The sequence below is a fragment of the Cervus elaphus genome, chromosome 33 (genome assembly GCF_910594005.1).
Source record: "Cervus elaphus chromosome 33, mCerEla1.1, whole genome shotgun sequence".
NCBI lineage: Eukaryota > Metazoa > Chordata > Mammalia > Artiodactyla > Cervidae > Cervus > Cervus elaphus.
Window position 1 is genome coordinate 75,380,313 of NC_057847.1, and position 14,427 is coordinate 75,394,739.

At 38.7% G+C, this 14,427-nt stretch overlaps 1 pseudogene; it reads left to right on the top strand.

The window, feature by feature from the left end:
* The window catches only part of LOC122688531, a 53,508-nt pseudogene that overhangs the window by 21,864 nt on the left and 17,217 nt on the right, over positions 1 to 14,427 (top strand).

A 14,427-nucleotide genomic window follows, 5' to 3' on the forward strand; every position in this document is an offset into this window, starting at 1 on the left:
TACCACGCATATATATATGTATAATGTTCTTCCTTTAGATATATAGGAAAAACACTAGAGAATAAATGAAAGGAAGAACGTTCCAGAATAAATGAAAGTAAAATAAAATATTTTCTTTTTTTGTTCCTTATGACTCTAAAGTTTGCTCGAGTAGTAATAACAACAAAGCTTTTGGTGATTATAGCCTGTGGATACATGCAGTGACTGACAGTGGTGGGCCACAGTCCCCAGCGAGTGTCCATGGCCTCTTAGGCATCAGACGCACAGTGAGCAAGCTGGTGGCGTTACACCTGGTGCTCTCCATCGCCTGCTTACTGCTAAGCTGGTCCCCGGTGCCGGAAAGCCTGGAGACCACTGTTGTAAGCCAACCACGGAATACATTTTTTAAATGAAGAATACTTTATCTTGTAGGAAAGGGAAGAATATTGAATTATGTGAAAAGATCAATGTGGGAACTTTACTGGAGATAAAGTGGCTATGGCATGGTGTTCCCAATGCCAGGGGTCCAGGTTTGATCCCTGGTCATGGAATTAGATCCCAGGTACTACAACTAAATATCCCAAGTGCCTCAACTAAGACCAGACTCAGTCAGAATAAAAAAAGAAACAAAACAACGTGGGCCCCTGGGGGTGGGTACCTACTTGTGTGCCAGCCCGCTGGAGAGTAAGGATGGGTCCCACACAGATGTCTGTGTGATCTGGGTGGCCCAGGCCTTGTGACAGCCACTGGTAGGCAGGCAAGCCCAAGTCCATAGGTGAGTAGGAGGATTCCAAAATGGCTCAAACCAGGTTGTCATAGTAGAACAATCTCCCTAAAATGGCTGCCATCAACATCTCTCCTCCCAAAGGGAGTTCAGTTTCCTCCTGTCTCTTCAGGATGCTCTCTAAGACCAGCAGGTAGGTCTGGCTCAGGCTTCTTTCAAACTTCTTCTCATCCCCTGGGACTCAAAGTCTATGTGCCTTTTAAGAAGAAAACTTGTTTCCTACTGATTGCCCTCTTGGTCTTTCATACACAAGCCCTTCTGGCCTGTAAGCCAGATGTTCTGTGGGCTTGTCTTTTTGGTGAAGGATCCCCAGGCTGGTGAGTCTGATGTGGAGCTTGGACGACTCATTCCTTGGGAGGACTCAGAGGTTTGGAATATTCCTCCTATTTGTAGGTCATCTGCCTATGAGTGTGTGTTCTGACTCTGATGCCTCTCCACCCATTGTACCTCAATTGTTTTGGTTCCTTTTTAAGTCTTTGGTTGTGGAAAATATTTTCTGCTGGTCTTCAAGTTGTTCTCATAGGTAGCTGCTCTGTAAGAAGTGTAATCTGGATGTGTTTGTAGGAGGAAGTGAGCACAGAGTCTTCCTCACCTGCCTTTGAGGTCTGCCACCTGTCTCCAAAATTCTTTGTTTTATTAAAGTATACTTCAAGAGCAAGTCTAAATAAAAGTATATTCTGACAAAACTCCAGATTTACCCTTCTTGGAAGAATTACTAAAAGGTATATTTCAATCAGGAGTAAATTAAACCCAGAAAACAGAGGCTGGATGCAAACATTAATGCAGGAAAATAGTAGCAACTGTAAATAAAAAATTGCAATGCCTCAAGCTTGTTTTATCAACATAATAGTAAAAGCCATTCTTTTTCATCCTTTCAGTGTAACAAACACCACGATTTAACTTTTGTTTAAATTTTATATGTGTAGAATATGGTAGACTTTGGATATGTGAATATACACACTTGAAAAACTAGTTTGTTATTTTCCTATATCATTAGATACTACCAACTTTATATTCAGCTCCTGTGCAGAGCAGAAGCTATCCAGAAGACTGAATATTATTCAAATACGTGTGTTCTTTTGTTTATACTGTCATATCGCACCAGCAAGTTTTGTCCCTACTGGCTAGTTGTGACAAATTGGTAATGGCCCCCACTGTCTGGGCATATTAACTGTAGCAGAAAGGGTGCTCAACTTAGGTCAAGCAGGCAGCATGGTGAGTCATTTTCTTTGGCACTATAGAAGATTTGTCAAGAATAAACAGAAGGCAGCCATAAAGATGCTTCTTCCCAGATGTGCTTGCATATGGGATGAGCAGCACATATTGAAAATACTTTAATTATTATCTAACAAATAAAATTAATTACTCTACAGCCTTGAGGACATCTTGGAGGTAGAAAAAGCCTGGAGGGTTGTGACATAGTTTTGCAATCTCCTCTAGCCCTTCTCTAATGAAGATGTAGTCTCTGGTGCCCTTATAAATCTCCATTTTCTGAGTTACTTCAAAATCAGTTCTATTCTGAAAATAGTCAGACCACAGATTTGTTTTTAATCTAATTTAGTTTAAGCCTATAAGCGTATATTGCCAAGGTTTATCTTCAAATTCTGAATGAGGCAGTCTATGTTGACGTTGTTGAGTCACTGAATCATGTCTGACTCCTTGCAACCCCATGGACTGCAACACACCAGGCTCTCCTGTCCTTTATTATCTTCCGGAATTTACTCAGATTCGTGTCCATGGACTCGGTGATGATATTTAACCATCTCATCTGCCACCCTCTTCTCCTTTTGCCCTCAATCTTTCCCAGTATCGGGGTCTTTTCCAATGAGTCAACTCTTTGTATCAGGTGGCCAAAGTATTGCTTGGTAAAGAATCTGCCTGCAATGCAGGAGACCCTGGTTTGATTCCTGGGTGGGGAAGATCCGCTGGAGAAGAGACAGGCTACCCACTCCAGTACTCTTGGGCTTCCATGTGGCTCAGCCGGTGAAGAATCCGCCTACAATGAGGGAGACCTGGGTTCGATCCCTGCGTTGGGAAGATCCCCTTGAAGAAGGGAAAGGCTACCCACTCCAGTATTCTGGCCTGGAGAAGTCCATGAACTGTATAGTCCATGGGGTTGCAAAGAGTCAGACATGACTGGGCAACGAACACTTCAGCTTCAGCATCAGTCATTCCAGTGAATATTCAGGGTTGATTTTCTTCAGAATTGGCTAGCTTGATTTACTTTTAGATGTCTCAAAAAAAAAAAAAATCAGAAACAAAAACATGAGGAGAAACAGCAAGAAAAAAAGACTAAGGGTGTGTTAAGGAGATAGCTGTTTGGGACAAGTTTAGTTCTGGTTCCACTGTGAACTCAATAAGGGTCTCCAGGGAATTTACTTAATTTTTTTCTACTCAGTCTTCTTATGTGTCACAAGTGAAAAATAATAGCTTCTTTAGTCATTTCATAGCATATGTTGAGAGTCCAATTAGTAATTAAAAAAAAAAGTTTTTGAATGTGTGAATTATCATATGAATGTCATCATCATCATTACACTTATTTTGCTAATTAATATGTCTTGGAAGAGTTTAAGTTTCCCAGTGGTTTAGTAGCCATGGCAGCCATCATTTTTCATTATTTCATTTTACTGACTGCCTCAAAAACTCTTGCATAAGGGCTCATGCACAGATAGAAATATAAACATTCAACATACACAGGAATGTACACACTAGATTCACACACCTCTCTGCTTACTTAACTCCTGTTCTGGTTTTCTCTGTAGAGAAGGTTTGTATTTAGAAGCCAGAAAGGCAGAAATTTGTTTGACTAACAAGATGGGAAAAGGTGAAATTGGAAGATAACTGAGTAGAAAGCAGAAGAAAAGTCCTAGAAAAGAAATATAAAAGATAATTGTACTTACTAAAGATTTGCTTATTTCCCTCACCTCAAAATGAGCAAGGTCTTACAGATTGAAAGCAATTATTCAAAAACCAAAAATAAAGAAGGATTTCCTATGCTAAATTATTTTTGGCCTTTGGAAGTTCAGGAAAGCACAAATATAGCAGATTTTGACAAAAGATTTAGGATGTTGTCCAAGGGAGTGGGCAGTGTTGCACACAGAATTACCGAGTGTTTGTAGCTTTGGATGGGGAGAAATATACAGTAGGGCTTCAAGACCAGGAGTTGAAACCATTTTTACTTAGAATTTTACAAAAGACTTAGAAAATATCTGTCTACATCAAGAAAAAAAAAATGCATCTCTAAGATGGAGATTGTATGTGTGGGGGAAGGAGTACTGCAGTGTGGAAATCTTGTCACAGATATAGTCAGGGTCTCAGAATCCCACAGAAACATACCCATGCTTCCCTACAACTTGTGTTTTTTGTTTTTATTTGTTTGGTTCATTTTTTCTTCTATTAAAATGATTTAAAAAGTATAGTTTGGGTGATATGAAGAAGCTTTATTGAACACTTCTTGAAGGGACCCACTTGGAGAAGGGCAAAGGAAGGAAGGAAGTGGCAAGCTTTTATGGAGGAAAGAATAAGGAATGCTGGAGAGAAAAACAGAAAATGTAAAAGGAACAGGGAACTAAGTACAGATCTTCCAAGATTTGCCATGGGGTTATGTGCTGAGAAGGCACTTCCCAGGTATCTCCGCTGGTAAAGGTTCCCCCTGCAATGCAGAGGACCCCAGTTTGATTTCTGAAAGGGGAAGTTCCCCTGGAGAAGAGATTGGCTACCCACTCCAGTACTCTTGGGCTTTCCTGGTGCCTCAGCTGGTAAAGAATCCACCCACAATGTGGGAGACCTGGGTTCAATCCCTGGGCTGGGAAGATCCTCTGGAGGAGGGGATGGCGACCCACTCCAATATTCTTGCCTGGAGAGTCCACATAGACAGGGAGCCTTACAGGCTTCAGTCCGTGGGTGGTAAAGAGTCAGACATGACTGAGTGACTAGGCCCCGCACACAGCACATGTGCTAGTAAATCCACTGTAAGCTAAAATATCACAAGACAAAAATGCACTTAAAAAATATTTAGAAATTTGCTGTTTGAAGCACCACTTTTCCCTCCTTCTGTTTTTTCCCCACTTTTCAATGTACTCAAGAAAATGAAAAAATTTAATGAATCTAAAATTTAAAAGTATTATTTCCGCAAAGCCTTTTGTGCATGTTGTAATATGCAAGATCTTTCTCCTTTGATGGAAGAGAGAGGTTACTACTTGAATCTAAGTTGAAAAGTTTATATAAAAAGAAATTATAGTAAAAGGTCTGCCTTTTCAAAAAAAAAAAAAAGAAAATATATATGATATACATAAATCACCAAACAGCATAGCTTAGCCCAGTCTACCTTAAACATGCTCAGAACACTTAGATTAGGCTACAGTGGGGCAAAATCATCTCACACAAAGCTAATTTTATAATAAAGTGTGGAATATCTCATACAATTTATTGAATTCTGTGCTGAAAGTGAAAAATAGACTGGTTGTATGGGTATAGAATGGTTTTAAGTGTATGGATTGTTTACTTTTTCCATCCTAATGCTGCCTGAGAGTATGAATCACTGACCTTGCCCAGGGTCCTGAGACAGTATCCTACAACATATCACTAACCCAGGAAAATTTCATAATTCAAGAGTCAAAATATGGTTTCTATTGAATGTGTGTATTGCTTTCACAACACTACAGAGAATTGCTAAGTTGAACCACCATAAGTTGGGACTGCCTACATAACATCCAGTGTTGTTTTGGTATCTGGGGATTGGATGACTGGATACAGTGTGTTTCTTGTCTAGCAGAGCATTTATCATTGTGGTAAAACTAATAACAGTAAATATTACTATCATAGTCTATCAGAAAAACAGTTGTCCATTGCATGTTTTTCTTCTATATTTATTCTTCCATAAAAAGATAATTCTCTTAGACTGAATAATGAACGTTCTAGTACTCCTGGAGGAACTTTTGAGTCTAGAAATGGCCTATTTCAATTATTTGTGGTGGTTTTTCTTTTTAAGAACTGCTAGATCTCCAAAGAAAAATGAAGACTTTATCTCACATTTTGTTTTCCAGACATACCTCTCTATCTGGTTTCTTAGGTACTTAGGTGACAGCTACTCAATGAATACATAGATAGATGAATGATTGATTAGTTATAGAATCTGTTCCCCAGGGTTAATTACACAACTAAGGAAACTGAACTAGACAGGAACAATGATGGAAGTCAGACATAACAAATGTCCATACTTTTTTACTGGATGATAGACCTGAAAATTTCCCACAGGAAAGAAGTACGAAGGTTAAAAAAAATAGTAATAAAAGTCCTTAAGAATGTAAAATTATAAGAAAAATGCTGTCATAAAATTATGTTTATTAATTCTACATTATTCTCTCATATCCACTTACATGTCTTTAGAGTAACTTGACAAAATCCTGCACAGCTGCTAGGCATTATGTGGTCTTCACATGGAAGGATTGTGTCCAGTGAATGTCAATTTTCTTTCCCATGCTGGAAGTAAAGATTTAGGCAGAAAGATATTTTATTTTGGTCATCAGTAGTTCTATTGTTATAACAAGATCCAAACAGATCTACTTGAAGCTGTAGTCAACAGACAAATGGATCTTTTACATTTTAAAAATCAATTTGGAGAGATTTTAAAATCAATATTCAGGGCTTCCCAGGTGGCTCAGTAGTAAAGGACCTGCCTGCTAATGCAAAAGGCTTGAGTTCAACGCCTAGGTTAGGAAGATCCCCTGGAGAAGGAAATGGCAACCCGCTCCAATATTCTGCCTAGAGATATCTGTGAAGAGAGGAGCCTGGCAGGCTATATTCCATGGGGTCACAAAAGAATCAACACAACTTAGTGACCAAAAATTACTATTCACTACATTTCGCAGACAAATCCACAATAATTTGTAGCACCTAAGGGACTCCAAAATTTTATTCCCAGTTAATATTTAATCTGATTTCATTTCATCATGCAAGATCTATTTAGAAAAAAAAGAGGTGCTAAATACATCTCACACACTAGCAAAATAATACTCAAAATTCTCCAAGCCAGGTTTCAATAGTACTTGAACCGTGAAATTCCAGATGTTCAAAAATGGATTTAGAAAAGGCAGAGGAACCATAGATCAAATTGCCAACAACACTGGTTCATTGAAAAAGCAAGAGAGTTCCAGAAAAACATCTACTTCTGTTTTATTGACTATGTCAAAGTCTTTGACTGTGTGGATCACCACAAACTTAAAGAGATGGGAATACCAAACCACCCAACCTGCCTCTTGAGAAATCTATATGCAGGTCAGAAAGCAACAGCTAGAAGTGGGCATGGAACAACAGACTGGTTCCAAATCGGGAAAGGAGTACATCAAGGCTGTATATTGTCACCCTACTTATTTAACTTATATGCAGAGTACATCATGAGAAATGTTGGGCTGGAGGAAGCACAAGCTGGAATCAAGATTGCTGGGAGAAATATCAGTAACCTCAGATATGCAGGTGGCACCACCATTAGAGCTGAAAGCAAAGAAGAACTAAAGAGCCTCTTGATGAAAGAGAGTGAGAAAGTTGGCTTAGAAATCAACACTCAGAAAACTAAGATCATGAAATCTGGTCCCATCAATTCATGGCGAATAGACGGGGAAACAGTGACACACTTTATTTTGGGGGGCTGCAAAATCATTGCAGATGGTGACTTCAGCTGTGAGACTAAAAGACGCTTGCTCCTTGGAAGAAAAGTTATGACCAACATAGACAGCGTATATAAAAAGCAGAGACATTACTTTGCCAACAAAGTTCTGTCTAGTCAAAGTTATAGTTTTTCCCAGTAGTCATGTATGAGTGTGAGAGTTGGACTATAAAGAAAGCTGAGCACCAAAGAATTGATGCTTTTGAACTGTGGTGTTGGAGAAGACTCTTGAGAGTCCACTGGACTGTAAGGAGATCCAACCAGTCCATCCTAAAGGAAATCAGTCCTGAATATTCATTGGAAGGACTGATGTGGAAGCTGAAACTCCAACACTTTAGCCACCTGATGTGAAGAACTGACTCCTTGGAAAAGACCCTGATGCTGGGAAAGATTGAAGGTGGGAGGAGTAGGGGATGGCAGAGGATGAGATGGCTGGATGGCATCACTGACTCGATAGGCATGAGTTTGAGTAAACTTTGGGAGTTGGTGGTGGACAGGGAGGCCTGGCGTGCTGCAATCCATGGGGTTGCAAAAAGTCGAACACAACTGAGTGACTGAACTGATCTGACTGAATCGAAAATACATCCATTGATTTAATATGATGATTATAAAACTTCATTATGTATTCTAACAGGACATATTTTCCAGTTATTACCAATGTATTTGCAATAGGTATGGATGGCCAAAACTTTAATAAAACCCAGGGTTACTAAGTCTCAATTCTAAATGCTCTCTATACTCCCTCCAAAGGGCAAATAAAACAGCATATCATCTAAAAGGTGAATTTCAGCAAATATTGTGTTTATGGAACAAAATTATCAAAAACTTCATCTGAGTAAATGTTCAACTTTTTTGAAGTACTTATTTATTTATTCAGATTGTGACCTCATTAATTGATCTTATTTTTGAAATAAGAAGGGCAGTACTAAAGAATGCTCAAACTACTGGACCCTTGTACTCATCTCCCATGGTTTGGGTGGACTCCTGGAGTTGGTGATGGACAGGGAGGCCTGGCGTGCTGTGGTTCATGAGATTGCAAAGAGTCGGAACACGACTGAGCAACTGAACTGAACTGAACTGAACTATGACATGGGTCCTATGAACTTGGCAATTGCAGAAGAACTGCAAACATTTGAGGGAAATGTCTTCTATTGTTCTGTCCTTGATCTCACACATAACAAATAAGTGTATAAATAATCATTGTAAGATTCATGCAAAATAATATGAGTATATATTCATACATATATATGCATGTACAGATAGGTAGATATAGATATGCATTTGGTATATACAAATAGAGAGAGAGAGAGCAAGATCCTCAGTTATGAGTGGCTCCATCAACCCTGTCAAATCTGGATGCCAATTTCACCTTCTCACCTGTTCTTGTTCTCTGGTCCCATGCTGCCCTGCAGACCTACACTTCAGATGAACTGAACAGCAAACCGCTTTTGAAAATGGGAAGCTTTCTAGGTATTCCAGTTTGGGCCTGGAAGGGCTTTCAGCAGAAAAAGGAGTCAGAGCAGAATCAGCAGTGGTATTTATTCATAAACCTCTTCACAATCTCTGCTTCTCTTGATTCACTGCTGCGCTAATCTCTAGATGAAGCTATGATTTAGGTTTTCTTTTTATCACATAAGATTCTCAGCTAGAAGTTGTTCTGTTTCCTAAGGAAGCATTTGAAAACTTAAAGGCACACTCTTGTTTGTCCCAATGAGTGAAAAATGCTTCTGCCATCTGGTAAGCACACAGCAGAGCTGCTAAAGGCATTGGAGTGTCCTATACAAGACAGAACTGCATATCCAGAGTGTGGGAGATGTGCCTTTGAAAATCCCAGAGGAACTGGGGAAGGCCATTCTACACGGTTGCTGAAAGAAATATCAACCTCAGATGTGCAGATGAGACCACTCGAATGGCAGAAAGTGAAGAGGAAGGTCTTGGTTTTGTTTGATAGCTAAATTTTGATTATTTTGTCTTGCCTGACTATTTTCCTTTGCTTTTGCATTTTTGTGTTTCTCTGATTAAATCCATTCTTTAGAAATAGAGGAAATAGAGGAAGCCTTAGGAGGCTAAAGTTTTTCTACACACGAGAGACAGGCTGAGGACATGGCAGGGGGAATGTCTTGTCTCAAGGAAGCCCCATAGATGGCCTGCTCAGTTCCAATCTCACCAGTCATATTTATTTATAAGAAATTGGAAATACATAGTCTTTCTTGATAGCCTCACTTTTGCCTATGTGATTGACCTAGCTTCTATGTCCCTGTTTTCTGCATCACAGCTTATTAAGTCTTACCTGTTCTCTCTGGACTGGGTCAAGTCCATATGTTTCCCGATTACCCTTCATCATAGTGTTCTGTTTGCTGAGATCTTAGTTTGCTTATTATCTGGGTTAGTAAATTTCTACTAATAGTATGCTTTGAAATTTTTACCTTTTTATTTCCAAAACTAGATTTTTAGGCATTTGAGTATACAACTAATCATCTAACATTAACACACTCATTATGCTAACACCTAACACGAATACACTCTCATCCTCGACTCTTTCTATTTCCAAATGGAAACAACCTGAAGAAATTCCATAAGCTCTCATGAGCTTGACTGCCCTATCTTCCCAAGGGAATTTATCAAAGCTACACTCCAATGTGACTTCCACCGACCCCAATGATCTTCAACTATGGCAGATATAGGGAATCCCTGGCTTCTCTCTACTTCTGAAATCTGAGAAGTCAGGTGGCTCAGATGAAACTTTGACCTTGGAAGTTGACTTTCTAGAAGCCACCTGGAGGAATTGGGTGACCCAACCTAAAAGTGTGGGGAATCAATCACTTGGGAGCGAACCTTGTCAGATGAAACATAGGAGGTATGCAGGCCCCAGCAGATACAACCTCTATCCTTGCTGTCTTTAAAGGACTGTTTGTAGTCCCAGTGGCTTCACAGGGTCTTTCTGGAGGATGCACCATGGAATCAAGCAATGGTTTGTGTTCTCTCAAGACTGTGCACCCAAAGTTTCTGTAACCTGCTTTGTAGTTGTTGTTGTTTCTCTCTTCCCCCTGCTTCACACCCCATTTTCCCTCCTCTTGCTACCCTGAGATTGCAATCTTCAACCTGGATGACACGTCTCAAATTTGTATTTTCTAAGGATCATGCTCTGTGACTTTCTAGTCTATTATCAGCGCTACTGAGACATGAAATAGAACTAAAAGAAGTAACTTTAATAGGGACCACAGATTGTTTCATGCATTTACAGAATTTCATGTTTACAATAGTATTCTAAGATGTTATTGCCTTTCATAAATGAGGAAAATGAGTCTCAGAGCATTAAAAGGATTTCCTCAAAGTACTATGATTTGTATCTCAAATTCACTAGCCCTACTTCAATGCACACAACACTTTCATGATTGAAAAGATGAAATTTGCTCTAATGACTTGCATACCATCAAGGATGGGACTTGTTGCACATAGTTCTTAAATGGTTTCAATGAGATAGGAGATGTTCCCTGGATGAGTGTCTTTCCAAGAGAAACATGGGGCAGCCATGGCCACTTTACACAGCCTTATTGATTAAGTACCTTTCGGCATTTGGGGAGGGTAACCTGACATTACCCTCATGTCTCTGTAGGCCTCCAGATTTTTGGCAATTCTCTTAAGCTAGCCAATCATTAGGTTTTACAGAGATTTAGAGGCTTTGAATAATCAGGATGCATACAACTTAAGAGTCCTCTTCTTTTTCTTTTCCAGACAGTTAAAAATTTCTAAATCATCACAGGCACACTTAGCCTTTTATGAAAGATCTCTTAGGAAGATAACTTCAAAGCTTTCTCAGTAGCTAACTCAGAGGCTAATAACCTTTCCAGCCAGTTTTCCCTGCAGTTGAAACTGAATTTCTGTGACAAGGAAAACTCATTTCTCTTTGGCATCTCTGCTGGGACACAACATAAACTTGCAAAGCATTATAATAGATTATCTGGCAGAGGAATTTCAAAAACACCAATAGTAGTAGACTTATAATTTAATAATAAGACCAAGAAAAAAAAGTACTTGAAGCAATAGCTTGTGAAAAGCTGCTAATTGAAACTAGTGCCCCAGAAGGCACTCACCAAAATGGGACTCGTACAAGATTAAGTACTGCAAGAGAAAGGAGAGGAAGAGAAGGAAAATATTTCTACAGATCACAAGAGTCCACATAGCCACCATGCTTTAGGTCTGACACAGACCATGGAGGGCAAATAAGTTGTCCAGGGTCTCTCGGCTATGTAGGTCAAGAAATAATATTAGAAAACACTATTCTTAGCAAACCAAGGTAAAGCACTTACTAATGCTTGCACTCAGCAGGCCATAGTAAAGAACAAGCGACATTAAGTCAGTAGGAAATTTGGCAACCTCTCACTTCTGTGACACACCCAACTCTCATTGTGAGAGGGCAGTGGCAGGCACTGTCAGCTCCCAGGGCAAAAGGTGTTTAATCTTCTTCCTTTGAAACAAAACCTTATTTTCAAGTATTGGGGAAGATCACATAATTTTCAAGTGAGTATGTATTCATGTCTAGCCCAAGAGGTAAATCTGGATTCATCTAAGATAATCATGATTATTATACCTTTCACAACAGGATTTAGGATGGGATTGGGGTGAACTTTGGGTCAATAAGACAAAAAGTAAAGCCCCCAAGAAACTCTCCTATCCCTGTTTAAAACTAGTTGAGGGTGACATTTTTTTTCTCCTCATCTTGTCCTTGGACTTGGCTGCATAAAGCTGTGGTAACCTGGAAGAATAAGAGCCATCATACAGCCGTGAGAACATAAAACCTGAAAACCATGTCATTGACTTGAGTAGGCATGGTGAAAATATGGAAATAGAACCATACTTGCCAGTTTATGAATCAACTACACTGGGAACCACAGGACCTCCAGGAAAAGAGTTGCATTAAATGTTGAGTCTCTGAAACATGGTTTTGGTGAGTAGAACTAATGGAAAAATTAGCAATTTTTTTTTTCCTTGCTTCCTTCCTTCCTCCCTCCCTTCATTCCCTCTAGCCTGTCTTCTTTCTGTTAATCCTTTTATTGGCAAGGAATTGGTACAAGAAAGAATGTAGATAATCAGCATCAGTTCATTCAGTTCAAAATATGTTTTATAAGTAAAGGATAAGATTAAAAACATGATGAAGAGGAAAGGGGAAAAAAGTTAAACAGTGGCTAAGCAGCAATGGAGGAGAAATAAGCATCTAACTAAAAAGTTTCCTTTATAAAGGATTTGTGTTTACTGACAAGGGAAGCATGAGAATCTTTGAAGGACACACAGAATTATACCCAATAAGATGGAAATATGATGCACTTATGAATCAATTTATTAAAAGAAAAAAAGATGGGCGAGAAAAGGAAGTAAACTAGAAGTGAGTGACCTTTGTCCTATTTCTCTCACTCAGTCATAAGCCAGGACAGAACTTCCTCTCTGTACATGGTAATAATATTGTATGTTCTATTCATCCTCAAAATATCCTTAATATTAAAATAAAATTAGAAAATGCTTGAAAAAGCATAAAATAATCATTATAGTAATAACACGACAAAATATATTGCATTTATAGGATAACTAGTTTATTATATTTGACACATATTCTTGCAAAGAAATTATATGGATGATGTTTTCAGATGAGAAGACTGAGGCTTAAAGAAATTCTTACTTGTCTAAGTGTACACAGCTAATCAATAAGAGAACTCTTCTAACCTACAATTTCACATATATACAAACTAAAAAATTATACTTTTTTCATCCCCTTCCCTTTCCATTTACATTGCGCTTGTCCTAAATTGCTCTCTATTATTTCCATTTACAATAGGGTTGAGATGGACATTTTTAAGGCAAACTATTCTTGATAAATTCAAGGGTGATTGACACAGTGCAGGTTAATCATAGCCAATAAGCATTTATTCCCTTATCCCTTCAGGGCACTGCAGGAGTCTAACTTTCAAACACACTGGACGCACTTCATGTTCAGCAAGAACAGAGTGGTCTTCTGTCTGAACACAGGTCTATAGGAGTCTAAATCTTTTCATTATTAATCTTATGATATGGAAAGTAGTTCATTTGTATGGAAATAGCTGAATTGGGATGATGTGTTCCTTGTTCAGAATGAAACACAGATTTCTGATTAAAAGCCAAATCATTCTTTGAAAAGGTCAAAATGATGACTTCAAATGAAACTATTTCAGCTCTATTTTCTGTGGGTCACTGATGAAATGCCCTGCCAAAATATGATCCAGTTATCTGGTGTTTCTATGTGATTGCAAATTTTAAAGTCTTCTTTCACTTGAAAGTTTTGAAAGTAGATACACATTGAATGCCTACATACATTTTGAATGTACATACTTTGCGCTTTGTGAGAAAAAAATAAATTGTATGTTAAATTGTGATTGCAAACTATCAGTACTATAGACAAGGATTATATAAATCAGAGTCCTGGTGGCCATTATATACATTACTTTGTAAAGATGAGCATGTTATTTTATGATCCAGCATTTCTTCTCAAAACAGAGGGATGTACATACCTACAAAAAGAGTCTATATACCCTAAAAACATGTGCATAAACTGTGCATGTAAAGAATACTCATAAAAGACCTGAAAACAACCAAAATGTCCATTAACAATAAGTGAAAAAATAAAGATGGGTCACACAGATATGAAATGGCAAATAAGTTACACCCAACAGAGGGCATATGCATGACTTTATTTCCATAAAGCTTAAGAATAGACAAATATCACCTATGGTGTTCTGGAACTCTCTTGCTTGAAGGCAGGAGGAGAAGGGGATGACAGAGGATGAGATGGAAGGATGGTATCACCAACTTGATGGACATGAGTTTTAGCAAGCCCTGGGAGTTGGTGATGAACAGGGAAGCCTGGCATGCTGCAGTCTATGGGGTCACAAAGAGTGGGACATGATTGAGTGACTGAACTGAACTGAACTGAACATATGGTGTTAGAAGTTAGAAAGTATTTGGAGGTTTT